This window comes from Oratosquilla oratoria, chromosome 24, assembly GCF_046742065.1.
Source record: "Oratosquilla oratoria isolate Oo_2021 chromosome 24, ASM4674206v1, whole genome shotgun sequence".
Lineage (NCBI taxonomy): Eukaryota > Metazoa > Arthropoda > Malacostraca > Stomatopoda > Squillidae > Oratosquilla > Oratosquilla oratoria.
Genome location: NC_134800.1, coordinates 1,117,837 through 1,132,836, shown reverse-complemented (window position 1 = coordinate 1,132,836; position 15,000 = coordinate 1,117,837). Strand labels below are relative to the sequence as shown.

At 45.7% G+C, this 15,000-nt stretch overlaps 1 protein-coding gene across 3 annotated transcripts in view; it reads left to right on the top strand.

Moving 5' to 3' along the window:
* Positions 1-15,000, top strand: part of LOC143038364 (glycine receptor subunit alpha-2-like) — a 426,738-nt gene that overhangs the window by 37,794 nt on the left and 373,944 nt on the right. For all 3 annotated transcript variants that reach the window (XM_076207400.1, XM_076207399.1, XM_076207398.1), the window contains exon 2: positions 8,947-10,007. The gene's annotated coding sequence lies outside the window, so the exon portion shown is untranslated. The remainder of the gene's footprint in view (positions 1-8,946; positions 10,008-15,000) is intronic.

Below are 15,000 nucleotides of genomic sequence, written 5' to 3'. Positions count from 1 at the left end.
TTTGTTTGATTATTCATTCATTTATCTATTCATTTACTTGTTCATTTATTTATTTATTAACTTATTCATCTATCTATCAAATTACTTATTCGTTTTTGAAACGTTATGGCAAGTTCTTCATTCGTTTATTTATTTACCTATTTATTCATCTGTCAGTTCATTTTCAGTTCTCATTACGGGTACAGTTGTACTGTAAAGTCCGTCGAGAGTTTAATTATTATCATTGTTGTTGTCATTGTCATTGTTATTGTCTTGGACTTCTTCGGGCTTCGGAATCGATCTTGGGTCTTCCATGTCGATCTTGGCCTTCTTCGTCCTTCCAAGTCGATCTTGGCTTTTTTTTGGGCCTTCCAAATCGGTCCTGGACTTCCATGTCGATCTTGTCCTTCATCGGCCTTCCGAGTCTATGCCCTCCCAGGCCTTACGAGTCAATCTTGGCCTTACTCGGCCTTTCGAGTGATTCTTGGCCCTCTTGGGCCTTACGAGTCGATCTTGGACTTCTTGGGCCTTCCAATTAAATCTTGGCCTTCTTGGGCCTTCCAAGCCCGTCTTGGGCTTCATGGGCCTTCCAAGTCTATCTTGGCCTTCTTGGGCCTTCCAAGCCCGTCTTGGGCTTCATGGGCCTTCCAAGTCTATCTTGGCCTTCTTGGGCCTTCCAAGTCCGTCTTGAGCTTCATAGGCCTTCCAAGTCTATCCTGGCCTTTTTGGGACTTCCAAATCCGCCTAGGGTTTCTTGGACCTTCCATGTCTATCTTGTCCCTCATGTGCCTTTTTAAGTCAGTCTTGGCCTTCTTGGGCCTTCCAAGTCTATCTTGTCCCTCATGTCACTTTCTAAGTCCGTCTTGGCCTTCTTGGGCTTTCAGACACGATCTTGGCCCTTTTGGGCCTCCAGAGAATCATTCTTGGCCTACTTGGGCTTCCCAAGTCGGTTCTAGCCTTCTTAGGCCTTCCAAATTGACCTTGGACTTCCTGGGCCTTCCAAGTCCATATTGTGCTCCCTCGGCCCTTAAATCTGTTTTGACTTCCTTGCGACTTTCATCTCGGTCCTGGACGTCTTGGGCCTTCCAAGACAATCTTGGCCTTCTTGGGGGTTTCCAAGTCATGGACTTCTTGGGCCTTCCAAATCGATCTAAGCCTTCCTGGGCCTTCCAACTCGACCCTGAACTTCTTGGGCCTTCCAAGACAATCTTGGGGTTTTCCAAGGAGGTCCTGGACTTCTTGGGCCTTCCATATCGGTCCTGGACTTCCTCGGCCTTCTGGGTATACCATACCTCCACTTGTGCATGTGATTTATTATTCACATTAGGAGCAAAGTGTCCTGTGCATTGATTTGTATGTTGTAATGGATGCAAAAAGTATCTAAACAATTTTCTGTGATTTGCTCCTAGTCTATGGCGATTCCATTTTGTAAAACCCTAAATCATTTTTCACGATGTAATTTGTCATTCTATATATCGTTCCTATATTTATACATCATCCTTTGTGTTCTGTATATCATTGCATATATCACTCTGTGAGGGCACGAGCATAGGTAAATTGTTTTACATATTTATGTCATTTTGTACAATAATCATTTTATTTAATTTTGCATATTTGATCGGACAGTCTGGGTATTAATTGTAGTGTGCTGTATTTTAAATCGTTCATTATATTTGTTCTTGTCATGTTTGTCGTATCGGACACTCCCAATTCTTTATTCCCCACCTCACCAAATATTTTCTCTAAAATACGCTAACTAGCAACTCAACTGTTGGAATTTGTGTCATTTTTCTTTTTGATTTTTGTTTTTAGAAAATGTATTAATATCTATTGGTGTTATTAATATTTTTATGGTACATTTTCTTTTATGTTTCGTGTAAGTATAGATTACAGTGGTTAAGGGAAGATAATGAAAAAACATGAAATAACATAAATGACAAAATAAATGAAAAATGGTTTCAGTAAAATATCTATCCATAAGAATGAACGAAAACCAAAGGCTATCTAAACATGAACGACCTGGTGGATTGTACAAGTTCTTCTTTTTCTTCTTTTTCTTCTTCTTCTAATCCTATTTCTAATCCTAACCCCAATCCTCCTCTTCCTCCTCCTCCTCCTCCTTCCTTTTCTTTGTCCTTTTCCTTCTACTTCTTCATCTTAATTTTATATTTATTCTTTTCTTCTTCATCTTCTTCCTCTTCTTCTTCACCTCGTTCTTCTTGTCTTCGAACTCTTCTTGGTCTCCTTCTCCTTCTGGACCTCGAGCTCCTGAAGGCTCCTTGGGCCCGCCGTTGCGGATAGACCTCAGGTCACCACGTCCTTCGGATTACCGAAGGCGCATTGCTTGAAGCATCCGACACGTCCCTAATGGAACTCGAGGCTCTGTCTTGCACGAGGCAAGGAATTAGGTCATACGACCACCCAAGGTTCCGTCCTTCAGGAGGCAAGGATATAGGTCATACGGCCTCCAGGGCTCTGTCCTACAGGAGGCAAGGAATTAGGTCCTCCAACCCCCAGGGTTCCGTCCTTCAGGAGGCAAGGATATAGGTCATACGGCCTCCAGGGCTCTGTCCTACAGGAGGCAAGGATATAGGTCATACGGCCTCCAGGGCTCTGTCCTACAGGAGGCAAGGAATTAGGTCCTCCGACCTCCAGGGTTCTGTCCTGCAGGAGGCAAGGCATCAGGCCCTACGGCCTCCAGGGTTCCGTCCTGCAGGAGGCAAGGCATTAGATCCTTCGACCTTGAGGGCTCTATCCTACAAAGGGAAGGAATTAGATCTTCCGACCTTCCTTCGGGAGCTCCTTCGCTCCGGAAACCCGCACGAAGGAGATTCTTCTGTTTTGGTCTCCCTGCCAGAGGATTTTGTTCCTCTAAGGGGTGAGGATATCGTAGTGAAGAGGGTTAGGGTGTCCATTCGATAGGGTGACGGACTTCATAGTTTTTTTCTGGTGAAGGGAGAGGATCTCGCAGTGGAGTTCAGGTTCTGGAAGCAAACTTTTTACAGATTTTTTCAAGAATAAATCTTCTCGAAATTTTGACGTAAGGGACAGAAATGTCTTTTTTTGTGTGAGTCTTTTTTGTTTTATATTTTTTTTTACAGAGGTGTTTTTTAAGTCTTTTTCTCGTCTTTTATGTACAACTGCATGTATATTTGTATGATCTTGGAGCGTTGTTGAGATTCTGGAAGCCAAATTTTCTTCCATGATAATTCTTCTCGAAATTTTGACAACAGAGACGGGAATATTATATTTTATTTTTTTGTATGACTTTTCTTTTAAATTTCTAAAAATTGCTTAAAGAGTAATTTAGAAGTTGTCTTTAAAAGAGATGTTTTTAAGAGCCTTTATTTTGTAAGACTGTGTGTATGGATGTTTGTATGTATGTATGCATGTATGTATGTATGTATGTATGCATGCATGTATGTATATATGCATCCAGGATAAAGGAACACTTCCGGACACCCCTCCCCCAACCCCCTCCCCAACCCCCTCCCCCCTTCCCCCCCTTCCCCCTTCCCCCTACGCTATTCTCGTCACGTAATACTTCGCCAGAAGCATTTAGATTCTAATGAAGGGGGATCCAATCTGATGACGCAACTTGAGATTCAAATTCCCTTTCTTGTAAGACTGCAAGGGCCGTTCCCATGGCAACGGAGACGCCTTCGTCATGACGTCATCAAACTTTCAGAATCTTAAGGACGGTTTGTTGTCTTTTATTCTTTCTTCATTTTCTTTTATTTTTTTATCTATTTTTTTTGTCTTCTCTCGGTCGTCTTGATTTCAGCCTCTCCTCCTCCTCCTCCTCCTCCTCCTCCTCTTCCTCTTCCCCCTCCTCTTCCTCTTCCTCCTCCTCCTCCTCCTCCTCCTCCTCCTCCTCCTCCTCCTCCTCCTCCTCGTTCTCTTTCTCTTTCTCTTTTGACATTTTCTCCTTCCGAGTTTAATGCCATCCCTACGGACCCGAGTTTCGCAATATCTCCACCTCTTCACTTCTTCGGCGCAAGGATAGAAGCGCTGGTTACCGACAACAAAATGCTCAATGCTCTTCCTTCTCCTCATGATCATTATCTTTCTTCTCTTCCGCCTCCTCCTCCTATTATTACTACTCACAATCCTTCTGATCCTCCTCTTTATCCTTCTAATTTTCTTCCTAATTTTCCTTTTCCATTTCCTCCTCCTCCTCCTTCTAATTTTCTTACTCCTTTTCCTTTTCCTCATCCTCGTCCTCCTCCCTATCCTCCTCCTCCTCCCTCTCCTCTTTCTCCTCCTGTTCCTACTCCTGCCTCTCCTCTTCCTCCTCCTCCTTCCTATCCTCCTCCTCCTCCCTCTCCTCTTTCTCCTCCTGTTCTTACTCCTGCCTCTCCCCTTCCTGCTCCTCTTCCTACTCCTCCTCATCCTGTTTCTTTTCCTCCTGATTTTCCTACTCCAATCCTCCTCCTCCTCTTCCTCCTCCTTTTCTTCCTTCTTATTCTCTCCCTACTCCTTTTCATCTTCCTCCTCCTCCTCCTCCTCTTAGAGCACCTCCCTCTCTTCTTCCTCCTCTTAGTCTACCTCCTCCCTCTCCTCTTACTTCTGTTCTCTTCTTTCTTCTCCTAGTCCTCCTGTCCCTATCCTCCTCCTCCTCCCCCATTTCTCTTCCCTCTCCTCCAACTCCTTTTCCTCTTTCTCTTCCTCCTTCTTCTATTCCTCCTCTTCCCTTTCCTTCTACTCCTACTGTACTTACTCCTTTTTTCTCCCTCCTTCTCTTCCCTCTCCTTCCTCTCCTACTCCCTCTCCTCCTACTCCTCCTCCTCCTCCTCCTCCTCCTCCTCCTCCTCCTCCTCCTCTTCCTCCTCCTCCTCCTCTTCCTCCTCCTCCTCCTCTTCCTCCTCCTCCTCCTCCTCCTCCTCCTCCTCCTCCTCTTCCTCTTCCTACTCCTCCTCCTCCTCTTCCTCCTCCTCCTCCTCTTCCTCCTCCTCCTCTTCCTCCTCCTCCTCCTCTTCCTCCTCCTCCCCCTCCTCCTCCTCCTCCTCCTCCCTTCCTGGGCCCAGCAGACCAGGAGGGGGCTTAGTCTCTTCTTATTCGATGTGATCTCCCATGAGGCAAATTCCAACCCCCTTTGGGGGGAGAGGGGGAGAGGAGGGAGAGGAGGAAGAGGGGGGAGAGGGGGAAGTCGGCTTAGTGTTTACAAGGACTCCCCACATGGGGGGTGAGGGGGGTTGGAGTGGGTGAGGAGGGAGAAAGGCGTGGGAGAACAGGGAGTGGGAGAAACGGAGGGGGAATAGGAGAGGGGGAGGGGGATTGGGAGAGGGGGAAGGGGGAGAGTTGGAATGGGAGAGGGGGTGGGAGAAGGGGAGATAAGCTCGATTGAATTGCCCATAGAAGCAATCCGCCCTATCTCGAACGCTTTCCACACACGGGGGGAGGATAGCCAACCACATTATAGGTTTGTTTATTGCCTCCCCTGTCTCGCCCATTTCCATGTGCGTGGGAACTAGGGGACGGTGTTCTCTCCCCCTCCCCCCTAGGCACCTTTCGATGGCATTCTGTGTCGGAGGATCGAGTTCGATTAATTATTTGTGCTGCTTTCGTTGGCCGGTAGATGGCATCCTAATGGTGTCGGGCATTTTATGCCGAAGACGTGTCTCAATTTGGCTAAAAAAAACAAAGAAAAATATATAAATAGCTACGAATTAACAAAATAATAAATTAGTTGGTTGATTATGATAAACAGACAAGTAGATAGATTAACGAATAAATAGACAAATATATAAATAAATGAATGAATGAATATAATATGTAACAGAATAGATTAAAATAAAAAAGTTAGTGAAACTTTTTTTTTAATGTAATTTTCAGCGTAACTCTTCAAAACACGGAATGCATAGTTCCCCACGGATCGCCACGTGCAGTTCCTCTTTCAAGCAGAGGCACAACTGCCTCGAAAATTATCCTAATTGATAAAAAAATAAAAGAATACCTAAACTAGAGGCCAGTGTTCTTGACCAACCTGAAAACGTAAACTGTATATTAGAGATGTGTATTAAAAAAAGAAAAGAAAAAAAAAGGGCTCAGCAAGCATGTAATTAATTTGGTTTCATTAAGAAAAGAAGGTTAATTGTTTTAAACTTGTTTAATTTTAACTTGGGAGCAACAAATGCGCTACAAGAAAGAGATGGATGCGTGGGTGCCGTATTTACGTGTAGGTAGATCTTTTGATAATGAACTTCACCAAAGACTGACATGGAAACCGGAATATACAATTTCAAGACTTAAAATGGAGTCTGCTTGAATGAATAAAGAGTTTTGTGAAAAATAGATGAAAGAGAACATTATTGAGGGATAAGATGTCGAATTGGGGGGGGGGGAGGAGTCGGGTGGGGATAGGGGCGGGAGAGTTAGGTCCTGAAGGGTTTGGTCTTGATTTATGTAGCACTATTGATCTGCATTGCTGATATGATGTATGGAATAAAGAGTTCCAGGAATCTGTTGACACACGCACACACACACACACACACACACACACACACACACACACACACACACACACACACACACACACACACACACACACACACACACACACATACTATTTCTCGCTATCTTGTTCCTGATTGATCCTCATTTTTTGTTTCTTTTAAACCTGGTTAGGCACGTTTTTTTAATTTCCCCCTCTTCCTTTTAGTCCATAAACTAAATTTCTTTCTTTTATTGCTCCTCATCCTTCTTCTGTTCCTCATTTTCCTTCTACTTCTTCGTCTCTTTTAATCGATTCTCATTTCTCTCTACATTGTATCGATCACACTTCCTTCGTCTCTCCGTTCCATCCTTCATCTTCCCTTAGAGACATCTTTAATTTCCTCCGCTCACTCCTTAATCCTTCTCCTCCTCCACTCACTCCTTCCTACTCCATCTCTTCTTCTCATCTCATCCTATCTCTCTGCCTGATCTCCCTCCCCATCGTCATCTCCCTCATTCCGGTCCTCCTCATCTCCTTCCACCCTCCTCCTCGTCTCCCTCCACCTCCGCTCCTCCCTCTCGTCAGCCGCCGCATGGCCTCGGGTCACTCTGGCCTCGCCCGTAGAGGACCTCTGCCAGAGAGGTAGAGAGAGAGAGGTAGAGAGAGGTAGAGAGAGGTAGAGAGAGAGAGGTAGAGAGAGAGAGGTAGAGAGAGATGTAGAGGTAGAGAGAGAGAGGTAGAGAGAGATGTAGAGGTAGAGAGAGAGGCAGAGGGAGAGAGTGAGGTAGAGGGAGAGAGGGAGAGAGAGAGAGAGAGAGAGAGAGAGAGAGAGAGAGAGAGAGAGAGAGAGAGAGAGAGAGCACTTGTCAAGGAGGCTTGATCTCACACAGACCTAGGCGGTGGTCGAGAATCTTGAACTATGACACACCGTTATGGACACCGGCCTGTGACCTGTCCTTTATCGAACTTATGCAAATATTTTTCTTTCTTTCTGATTATCTGATATATTTCTATGCAGAGTGTACGATTAAAGATGAAAATATCTTTTGCAATTAAAGTTGAATTGCTGTAGCAATAATGAAATATATCATTGTATATAATGTATTTGTATTTCGTATACATAGAAACAGGAAGATATGCATACATGCCATACACAACAACGCCCCTCCCATCTCAGCATATCGTGGATGAAGGGTAATCCCTGTCTCCCACCACGCTGTTCGGGTCGAGGACAGAACAGCGAGGCACAGCGCTTATACATCAAAGCCCGACAGCTGAAGCTGGGTTACCCCCACAGCTTCATTACGTGGCAATCGCCCTCCTCATCCACTCAATAAAGAACGGATGAGAAGGACATCCATTCTGGCTGCGTCATCCTCTCGTCCATTCACAATACCCCTCCATTCACTCCTGTCTTTTGCACTCTCCTCCATGCTCGACAGACATTCCTCTCTCATACCAAATCCTCCTACACCTCGTCCATCCACCTCATTCTTGTTCGTCCTTTCAAGTTCCCTCCATCCACGTCCACTCTCCACATTCGTTTTGTCAGTCTTTCCTCACTCCTTCATTCCACATGCCCGAACCACCTAAGGCCTCTTTGGTCTACTCTCTCCACTCCCGCCCTCTGCCTCAACTCCACACCCTCCTCACTCCCTCCATTCATGCGACACTTATCATAACTCTCAACCACATCCAGAGTTCTCCTTTCGAACTCCCTTCAACTCCAAGTTTCTGTTCCGTAGAGTGCTGCAGTAGGTGCAATCACTCCTCCATAGAGTCTTCTCTTTCCACGCATTCCCAAGTACTTACTTGGTGGCCTCATCGGAAGAGTCTCGATGTCGCATTCACCAAGTTGTGGGTTCGAATCTCGCACTTCCCTCCGCTTCCCAGCACTGCCTGCTGTTACCTGTCGCAATAGAGTATCTAATAGGGCAAAGGTGACGGCTTCGGCCGCAGCTGATCACACACACACACACACACACACACACACACACACACACACACACACACACACACACACACACACACACACACACACACACACACACACACACACACACACACACACACACACACACACACACACACACACACACACACACACACACACACACACACACACACACACACACACACACACACACACACACACACACACACACACAATACAAGAATTTAAGAACAAACTTGATCTTGCGAGATACAAAAACGGGTCACCACGAGCATAGCTCCCCTTTCCGTAAAATACAACTAGGTAAATACACACACACACACACACACACACACACACACACACACACACACACACACACACACACACACACACACACACACACACACACACACACACACACACACACTCATATATATAGATGTGTGTGTGTGTGTGTGTGTGTGTTGTGTGTGTGTGTGTGTGTGTTTGATGTAATCAGTAGCACATATCTGACTCTGTGTGTGTTTTAGCCTTTATTTTCATAAGTTTCGTATTCCAGAATATCTTAATTAAAAACTCTTTTTCTTTTCCCCAGGTGTCTTGCATAAAGACCAGAGATTTGTATATATCATCGTTCGCGCCTGAGCGAAACTTTTAGTACAAAGTCTTGTGAGAAGAGATACTATAGTGTGAAAGTGAATACGAAACATTCTGGTAAATTCTCCAAGAGATCACAATGGACCGACATTACACAAGAAAGAAAAAACAATTTTACCAAAAGTGTTAAGTGTTGCACGCGGTTGTGAGTCCAAATATAAGAAAATAATAAGATCTAAAACTTAAGAAAAAAAAAGGAAATAGATTGGAAAAATAATGAAATAGAATTCTGGTGGGTCGCTCACTGCTCACCAAGGCAGGAGTCGAGACGAGTGGTTTCTCAGAAGCCCGACTGAAACAATCTGAAACTGGCTGAAACCTTCTGGGAAGCGGCGTGTATGGGCAGACACAAGTTGCTATTACTGAACAGTAATTCAGAAAATGATGAATTACTCCCCACCTTTGTTTCTCCCGTAAGGAGAAGCAAGTACCCCCCTAGAGGAGCGAAGAGAGAGAGAACAAAAGAGCGTGGGAGAGAGAGAGTAACCGAAAGAGAGCGAGCGAGTGAGAAAGTGAGACAGAGAGAAAGCGAGAGAGAGAGAACAAGTGAGAGAACTAGAGAAAGAAGGAGAGAGAGAGAGAAACAGAGAGGGAGAATGAGAGAGTGAGAAAAAGAAAGTAATCGAATCACAGTGAACGAGAGAGAGAGAGAGAGAGAGAGAGAGAGAGAGAGAGAGAGAGAGAGAGAGAGAGAGAGAGAGAGAGAGAGAGAGAGAGAGAGAGAGAGAGAGAGACCAAGAGAGACCGAGAAGGAGGGAGAAAGTGAGATCCCAAAGGAAGGAAAGAGGGAGAAAGTGAGAGCCAAGTGTTGGCATGGAGTGAGAGAATGAGAGACGAAGGAGTCGTCCGAGGACAGAGAAGATCCTCCGAAGTCGTGGGCATGACCCACAGGAACCTCTTGGCCTTCGCCGTCAGCATCCCACAGGAAGAAGAGGACCTTGCTCCGTCTTCTTCGACGTCGACTTCGTCAGGTCCAGGAACTTCGCGCCTTCAACGAAGGTACGTAACTCAAAAACAGTAGGATTCTCGCTGCCCGAGAGGGTTGGAGCGTCGCTACTTGCGGCGGAAGTCCAGGTGGTAACGGCAGTTCAAACCCTGCCGCCAGCGAGTTGGACCAAGGGTATAGTTAATTATATTTGTCCTCTTTGAGGGACACCGTCCTAGCGTCCTGATAGGGGTGACTTCGCGACGTTGAACTGAATAGAACGAGAATGAGTGGGGGTGGGGAAGAGGAGGACGCTAGACTTCTCCAATTGTAGAACGGAGATTAAGAGGCTTTTGTTGCAGGTTATGGGGTGTAGTTTACCAGCTCTTCTATCCTTGTAGAAGGAGCAGGAAGGGGAGGCCAAAACAAGACTTCCCCGTTCCAGAACTTAGGGTATGAAGCTCGTGTTGTTGTTGTTGTTGTGGTGGGTTGTAGTTTACCAGCGCTTCTATCCTTGTGGAAGGAGAAGATCGCTAGAGTTCTCCAGTTGCGGTACTCGGAGTAAGAGACTCTTGTTGTCGTTGTTGCTGGATTTAGCCTAAAAGCGCTTCTTCAATCCTTGAAGAAGGAGCGGGAATGGAAAGAGGAGGACGACTTCTACAGTTGCAGAACGAAGGGTAAGAGGATTTTGATGTTGTTGGATTCGATCTCGAAGCGTTTCTATCCTTTTGGAAGGAGTAGGAGGACGGAAGACGAGGTCTCATCCAAGTGTAGAACGACGAGTAAGAGGCTCCTGTTTTGTTCCAGCTTTTTGTACCTTATATTAGGATGAAAGTAACTCCTGCCTTTCCCCCTTTCATGAAGAAAAGGCTAATGAAGCCTCGTCAAAATTTCTTCAAGAATGAGCGTGATGGTTCATTGTCCCGTGTTTAGTCAAATCTTTCCTAATGCCGCGCTTGTAGTCTGAAGATTTTTTTTTTCAAAAAAAAGGCGGGACGGGGGCTTTCCTCCAGCTGCAGGCAAACAAGGAAGCGTCTCCGCTTTCCAAAGAATCTTCTTGAAAAAAAAAGAGAGAGAGAGAGAAGAAGAAGAAGAAAAAAAAACCAGTCAGTAACCATCAGTGCCACTACACTGTGCTTTATCATCATCGTTTGAGGTGAAGTATAGACTTAGGTTTATGAAGTTCTGTTCATTATAAGAATATAGAAAATACACAAACATATGCAGTCCTATACATTCGCTCATTTCTCTGTGTATTTATCTATCTACCTCCCTGTCAGTCTATCTTTATCTTTATTTCGCCCTTTCCCTCAATCTACCCTCTTTCTTCCTGACACACACACACGGTCAGTGTCACGTGTGACGGAGTGACACGGTCGTCAGTGACGTCCGGGGTCTTCCATGAGCTAAGTCTCAGGGTCTCTGACACTCGAAGACTTTCTTCGGCCTTGAGGGCCACGTCTAGGTAAACCTCGGTGAACTCAAAGAGTACGTCAGTCCAGAGCAGGTCAAGGGTAAGTGTAGTAGCGCGCCTCTTCCCTCCTTTCCCCCTCCCCTCTCCTCCTTTCCCTCCTCTCCCCTCCTCTCCCCTCGTCTCCCCTCCTCTCCCCTCGTCTCCTCTCCCCTCCTCTCCCCTCGTCTCCTCTCCCCTCCTCTCCCCTTCTCTTTCATTCTCTCACATCCTCTCACTTCCTCTCCCTTTTCTCTCCCCTCCTCTCCTCTCGTCTCCCCTTATATCCCCTCCGCTCCTCTCCCTTTCTATCCCCTTCTATCCCCTCCTCTCCCCTCTTCTCCCCTCCCCTCCCCTCCCCTCTCCTCTCCTCCTCTCGTCTCCCCTACTCTCTCCTATTCTTCCCCACTTTCCCCTCCCTCTCTTTTTATCTTCCCTTCCTTCCCTTCCTCTCCCTTCCTTTCCTCCCTATATTCGTCTTTCCCCTCCCCTCACTTAGTCTCCTCTTCCCAACCTCTCCCCCTCTTCTCCCCCTCCTGTCCCCCCTCCACACTCTCCCCTCGTCGGGAGTCGCCGTGGGCCACCGCCAGAGGGTCCCCTCCAGCTCAGTGTTGCCGAGCGACTCCGCTCTTCGGGATCCACGGGTGACGTCGAACTCGACTCCCGTTCTTGAAGGAGGAGGTCCTGAGGGCGGGAATGTCCGAGGCAGCACCATGGTGTAGTGGGAGGTGAACGAAGTGAGATTTTAGGAAATAAAGAAGAGAAAAAGAAGTTTGTACTCGAGAAGATTATGCAGACGAGAAGATGAGATTTCTTTGAGGAGTCTGTGTACGCACCATTGAATTTGAGCATTTTTCTTTTTTTTTCTTTTTAAGAAAAACCTTAAAGAATGGTATGACACTCGGAATAACCCTCTAACCACCCACCCACCTCCCAAAAAGGGGAAGAAGAAGAAGAAGGAGAAGGAGGAGGAGAAGGAGGGGAAGGAGGAAGAGGAGAAGAAGGAGAAAAAGAGAGGGTCCTCGGGGTCTGAGGCCAAAAGCCGAAGAAGTCATCGACCTTTTTGAGTCTGAAGAAAGACATCGAAAACCCTCTGGAGACATCAGCGATTTCGTGAGATTGAAAGCGAACTAACTTCTTGGCAGTAGTCCCTCTTGACCCAAAGAACCGCACTGACGAGACTGTGCACAGTTAATATCTATTGTCAATGTCTAAGTAAGTTTGTCAATATTGGTCGAGTCAGATTTGGGCCAAGTATTCCGGAGAGGTCATGGTCGAAGGTGAGAGAACATTAGGTCAATGTTAGGTCAATAGAGGTCAGTTTTGTTACAAAACCATTGGCAATATCTGCATTGTCAATGAATGTTGATTCCTGCAAAGGGTTCCTTTATTCGACTTCCATCTTAAACTTAATCTTAGCTTTCGTAGTGTATGATTCGGGTCAGTGAGGGACTCAAAGAGAACTTGAGATTTCTGGAACCCCATCCAGTGGCAGGATCTTATCAAACTCATGACTGTCGCATTGACTTCCTTTGACGGGAAACTCGAAGCCCCACAGTAGCCGGCATCGGTCCTTGGGGCCTTCTGGGAAGAAACTTTGGACCACTCACTGTCTGTCTTGTTTTAGTTTGGGTCTGTTTCTGTCACCAGCTGACAAGTTGAGGAGGGAAAGGAGGAGGAGGAAGAGGAGGAGAAGGAGAAGGAAGAAGAGAAGAGAAGAATTAGGAGGATGAGAGGGGGAGAAGGAGGAGCAGAAGGAGACAGAGGAGGAGAAGGAGGAGGAGAAGGAGACAGAGAAGGAGAAAAGAGAGGATAAGAAAAAAAGTGGAGAAAGTGAAGAAAAAAGAGGAAAGGAAGAAGGAGGAAGAGGAGGAGAAAGAGAAAAATGAAGAGGAAGAAAAAGAGAAGGAAAAGGATAAAGAGGAGAGGAAAAAGGAGGAGGAAGAGGAAGAGAAAGAGAAAAATGAAGAGGAGGAGAAAGAGGAGAAAGAGGGAAAGTAGAAGTAGAGGGAGAAAGAGGAGAAAGAGGGAAAGTAGAAGTAGAGGGAGAACGAGGAGGAAAAAGAAAAAAAGAAGAGGAAGATGAATTCTTGAATCCCCAAGTTAATGCATTTTTTGGTGGGAGATTGGGAGTGAGAGGGTGGGGAGGGGAAGGAGAAATAGATATTGATGGAGGCGATCCTCTCCCACGCCCCTCCTCTCCACCCGTGTTTGCATCATTACCGATCGGACGCGGAGTGCAATCACTTAGTTAGCCAAGTTTTTCCACTCTTTAGTCAGCCAACTTTTTCCCCTCCTCAGTCAGACCAAATTTTTCCTCTGAGCGCGTGCCGAGCGTGGACCTCTGCGTCCCCGTCCCACTCTTTCTCTTGTGATTGATGGCGCCGGACACGGTGCGCCATGTCTTTGGAAGAGGGATGAAGTAGCGTCATTCAGTTTGTTCCTGTGTTTTATCTATTAGTTTGTTTATCTATTCATTTATCAGTTTATTTGTTTATCAATTAATTAATTTATCTATCTATTTGTTTATTGATTAATTTATTCATGTATTTGTTTATCTGTTTGTATATCTATTCCTTCCTTGATTTATTCATTCATTTATTTATTCACTTATTTATCTATTTAATTACCTCTAGCTAATCTTGGTTTAATTTTTTCGCTGCCTTAAGATTTTTAGTATTTTATTCTCTCTGCTGCCAGGTGATTTTATTCAGGTAAAATCTTTCCTCCTCATCTTTGCTTTGGAGGCAAATTATTACTTAAATTGATATTTTCTTGTAAAGAATAAAATAAGTTGGCGTTAAACAGAAGAACATATATAAAGTGTCTAGCGAGGTGCCACAGGATTCAGTCTTGATGTTATCAGTGTATTTTTTAATAACTTATCTTTTTAACCAGAAAGAAATATGTAAATTAGTTAACTCCGGCGGAGAGGTGCCACAAGGCTCAGTCTTAGCACCTCCGTCTCCATCCTCTCACATTCTCTCTTTAGCTTTGCTTTGAAGGCACATTCTTATCAGTTTGATATTTTCTTGCAGACAAAATTGTTTGGCGTTCGCCAGAAGGAAATGTGTTGAGCGAGGTGCCACAGGGTTCAGTCTTAGCACCTCCGCCTCCGTCCCTCTCCCTTTCGCCTCCATTCGAGCTCTCCCAAGTGAGAACTCCTCTTAGGGGTTCCTCGCTTACAAATCGGATATTCCCAACGTTTGGGTTTGCTTTGGGACCGACATTTCCGTAGACTTTTGTATCCGGTTCAAGTGGAGTGCGGGGAGTACTTTCCTGTGACTTGATACCCCCCGCGTAATCGGATTTCTCCTACTCCTACCTATGGCAGTGTGTGTTCGCAGCGCGTGGTGCCTCACTGTTTAGTGGCCGGATTTTTTTCTTTAGTGTCTGGCGTCGTTTTCCAATTTTCGTTTAAGTGGCTTCAATGGGGCCTTAGGTTCTGTGATTTAGGCCAATGCGCCCTCGTACTGGCCTCGCATTCCCTTAGGCTCGTTTCACACGTACCGACTTTTCGCCGTCCATGACACGACATCGCGCTCTCGAACGAGAACATAAGGACATAAGAATATAAGACTGGAGGAGGCTGCAAGAGACCATAAAGCCTGTACTAG